At 48.5% G+C, this 4,693-nt stretch overlaps 1 non-coding gene across 1 annotated transcript; it reads right to left on the bottom strand.

Annotated features, from left to right (window-relative positions):
* Positions 1 to 865: 865 nt before the first annotated feature.
* Positions 866 to 938, bottom strand: Trnaa-cgc (transfer RNA alanine (anticodon CGC)). The gene has a single exon. It is a non-coding gene; the product is annotated as a tRNA-Ala (tRNA).
* Between the last annotated feature and the right edge of the window lie 3,755 nt (positions 939 to 4,693).

The following is a 4,693-nucleotide window of genomic DNA, read 5'->3' as shown; positions in this document are numbered from 1 at the left end:
AACTGCATGTTCTAAGTGCTACACCAGTGAAGTGATGTATGTGATGGTGCCACTACATATCCTGTTTCGCTGGTTATTTCGGTTATCGGCAGGTCATGACTGGCTTCATTTCCGACTCATTAACACAGCTACTACATTTTGACGTCTGTGAAACATACATCTTTACGTGTCTCAACATAGTCAGCTAGCTGCCAGACTTCGGACGCTACTGCGCGACTCCATCAGCTGAAACGTCTAGTTTCAGTACTCCAGAACGCTATTTCGGAGGCCCTATTCCATTTTTCACAGACCCCGCATTGTGAGGAGGCAGGTACACTGACAGAAAAAAGTCGCAGTTCCAAAATACGAGGGTTGTGCAGAAAGTAAGTTGCGATCGGTCGCGAAATGTAAACCACTGCGAAAATCCGGTAAAGCTTTGCACAGATGTGTTGGGCAGTGTGTCTAGTATTCCCGTCGATCGTGTCGCGTCGCTCTTTTGTGTTTTGAGTGAACAGTGAGCACGTAAAGATGCGTAAAAAATAGCGTCTACCGCCAAGTACGAGGGCCTGGTTACAGATTTCGCCTGTGTCATGCAGTCCACATAACTCGACTGTCGAGCAGTTCCTCCTTCATGTCCACTCTCGGCCGCACACTGCAGGGGCAATGAAGACGCTCCTGCAGCGTTTCCGATGAGAAGTGTGGTGGTGGTGGTGGTGGTGGTGGTGCTTAGTGTTTAACGTCCCTTCGACAACGAGGTAATTAGAGACGGAGCGCAAGCTCGGGTTAGGGAAGGATTGGGAAGGATATCGGCCGTGCCCTTTCAAAGGAACCATCCCGGCATTTGCCTGAAACGATTTAGGGAAATCACGGAAAACCTAAATCAGGATGGCCGGAGACGGGATTGAACCGTCGTCCTCCCGAATGCGAGTCCAGTGCGCTAACCACTGCGCCACCTCGCTCGGTGAGAAGTGTTAGATCACCCACAATACAGTCCGTAATTGGCTCCCCCTGAGTCTCATCTCTGCTCACAAGAACCGCTGGCTATGAAGACAAAATTTTTCCACAGACAACGAGGTGCAGAACAGTGCAGATAACTGGCCGAAAGCACAGGCGGCTGCTTTCTATGACGAGGATATTGGAAAGTTGATACAACACTACGAGAAAGCTTGAAGTTGGAGAGGCGACTATGTAGAGAAGTGAGTGGAAGGTGTACCTAACTGTTTTGTTTCTCACTGTGGTTTCCATTTCGCAACCGATCGGAACTTATTTTATGGACAACCCCCGTATAATTAATACAGAGTAAAGAAATTTTTGGAATACATTCGTCTAGGTAGAATATTTAAGTGATTAACATCGCAAGATCACATGTTAATATAAGCGCGAGATAAGCCATAAGAAATGTGAAATACAGGTACACTGATAATGCAAGCATGAAAACGTGCGCATGTTGTATTGTACAGAGCTGTGTGTCAGGTTTTGAATGGAGTTCCATGCCTGTTGCACTTGGTCCGTCATACAGGCACAGTTAACCTGGCTTGGGGATTACGCTGTAGTTGTCGTCCGATGTTCCCCACATGTGCTGGAGTGGAGACAGATTTAACTATCGAGCAGGGCAAGGCAACACTCCGGCAGCCTGTAGAGCATGTTGGTTTACAACAGCGGTATGTGGGCGGCGTTATCCTGTTGGAAAACAACCCCTGAATTGCTGTTTATGAATGCAAAAATGGGTCAAATGGCTGTGAGCACCATTGGACTTAACTTCTGAGGTCATCAGTACCCTAGACCTTAGAACTACTTAAACCTAAGTAACCTAAGGACATCACACACATCCATGCCCGAGGCAGGATTCGAACCTGCGACGGCAGCGGTCGCGCGGTTCCAGACTGTAACGCCTAGAACCGCTCGGCCACTCTGGCCGACTTTATAAATGCAGCACAACATGTCAGATCACTAGACTGCCGTACAAATTTGCTGTCAGAGGTGTGGGGTAGCAACGATAGTGCTCCTGCTGTTGTATGAAATCCCACGAAGGACAATAATTCCAGGTGTCGTATCTAGCACGCAGACACATTGGCTGCATGCTCTCGACTGGCCGACACGCAGCACGCAGACACCACTAGCAATGGCGCAGAACTTGCTTTCATCAGAAAACATAACAGATCTCCACAGTGCCCTCCAATCAGCTCTTGCTTCACTGCAGTAAGTCGGGACCAGCGGAATGCTCGCTATAGGGCGTCTGGCTAGGCGCTGCCCTTGAAGTAACCGACTTGTAACAGTTCGTTGTGTCACTATGATGCCAACTGCTATTCAGATTGGTGCTGAGGATGCAGTAAGATCCGCCAGAGCCATACCCTGAAGACGTTGGTTTTCACTCTCGGTACTGCCACGTGGCCCGTCTTCCTGCGGCCGTTAATTCTAGTGACCACCGCTGACAGCAATCATGAACAGTAGCTTTCTGCAATACAGCAGAAGAAACATCCAGTTCCTCGCAGGCTTATTACGCGACCTGGTTCAAACTCAGTGCGGTGTTGATACTGTCGTTTCTGTCGCCTTGAAGGCATTCTAATATCAAATCACCAAATCGAATCTCAAATTTAACTGACGCACACGACATTAAGGCGTGTGTGGCGCTTCTCCAGTGACTAGCACTAAATTAGAACAGATATTATCTTTCAGATGTAGGAATACGCTTACCAACTTTGATTTATATCGCACAACTCCTTCTTGATGTTTCAATTTGTTTTTCGGTCAGTGTGTATTATCAACTAAGAATAAGTTGACTAATGAGAATGACCATCCAAAGGGGATTATGGTGAGGTGGTTAGCCTCACTTTAATGGAGAGGAGTGATGGTGGCAGATGTAAGCACTGGCTGCCTGAGGCAACGCGGTACGGAGGACGGAACCGTGCGCGGGTATCGAACGGCGGACCTCCCTCCCCTCAGAGACGCGCGGTCGCAAATTAATCGCGCGGACGGTGGGCGCCGTGCCCTGGGGAGCCGCCCTGCTCTCGGCAGGAAGGGCGCGGTCGCCAGCTCTGTCCTAAGCCCTGACTCCACTCTGCACTGGCTACCTTCGCTGCTGTCTCAACCACTGCGCTCCTCTAACGAAACATCGGTTTTCTCCTAACAAATATTTTGGGCTGCACAAAGTAGTTCAGTATCAAAAGGAATATAATTTCCAAGTAACTGTACATGGAAAGTCCGTCGGAACGGTGTTCCTGCTCCCTTTATTCGTACACAACCGCTGATTACAAGTCTCGAATGGATTAAGAGTTTGGGCATGATACAGGTATCTGGCTGACTACCATTCTACAAACTAAGAACACTATGAAATACTGTAAATACTTGAGTAAATGCAGAGACTGGGGTACTTCTACTGGACATCCAATCAGAGTCAAATATTAAATAGAGTTGAAGTTCGCAGCATAGGTCATCATTACGAGGGCAGCCGGCGCATTTGTTGCGAACACGTCGGCTGACTACGACAATGGGTTTGCTGTCGCTGTGCGGGCAGCCTTATTCCACTCTGGGGTCTACAGGATCACGCGACTGACGTGACGTTGGCTAAGGAAGGCGTATCGCCGGTGTGACGTGGCGAGGCAGGTCGTACACTACTGGTCATTAAAATTGCTACACCAAGAAGAAATGCAGATGATAAACGAATATTCATTGGACAACTATATTATACTAGAACTGATATGTGATTACATTATCACGCAATTTGGGTGCATAGATCCTGAGAAATCAGTGCCAGAACAATCACCCCTGGCCGTAATAACGGCCTTGACACGCCTGGGCATTGAGTCAAACAGACCTTGGATGGCTTGTAGAAGTACAGTTGCCCATGCAGCTGCAACACGATACCACAGTTGATCAAGAATAGTGACTGGCGTATTGCGACGAGCCAGTTGCTCGGCCACCATTGACCAGACGTTTTTAATTGGTGAGAGATCTGGAGAATGTGCTGGCCAGGGCAGCAGTCGAAGATTTTCTGCATGCAGACAGGCCGGTACAGGACCTGCAACATGCGGTCGTGCATTATCCTGCTGAAATGTAGGGTTTCGCAGCGATCGAATATGAAATGTAACGTCCACTGTTCAAAGTGCCGTCAATGCGAACAAGAGGTCACCGAAACGTGTAACCAATGGCACCCCATACCATCACGCCGGGGGATACACCAGTATGGCGATGACGAATATACACTTCCAATGTGCGTTCACTGCGATGTCGCCAAACACGGATGTGACGTAGCATGTGAAAGTTGCTGGATTTGGACGGGTTACTCCTGTAACTGAAATATCAGATCTAAAGATGGTTCTGAATTAACCTAAACCGGTCATATGAATAAAAAAAAATTGCAATCAAGACGGATTTTAAGTAACATTAGAACTAGGATTCATACGAAGAAATGACGTTTTGCCATTCGTGCACCCGGGTTCGTCGTTGAGTACACCATCGCAGGCGCTCCTGTCTGTGATGCAGCGTCAAGGGTAACCGGATTCATGGTCTCCGAGCTGATAGTCTATGCTGCTGCAAACGTCGTCGAACTGTTCATGCAAATGGTTGTTGTCTTGCAAACGTCCCCATCTGTTGACTCAGGGATCGAGACGTGGCTGACCGATCCGTAACAGCCATGCGGATAAGATGCCTGTCATCTCGACTGCTAGCGATACGAGGCCGTTGGGATCCAGCACGGAGTTCCGTATTACCCTCC

The sequence above is a fragment of the Schistocerca nitens genome, chromosome 1 (genome assembly GCF_023898315.1).
Source record: "Schistocerca nitens isolate TAMUIC-IGC-003100 chromosome 1, iqSchNite1.1, whole genome shotgun sequence".
NCBI lineage: Eukaryota > Metazoa > Arthropoda > Insecta > Orthoptera > Acrididae > Schistocerca > Schistocerca nitens.
This window is presented reverse-complemented; position numbering and strand designations above follow the sequence as displayed.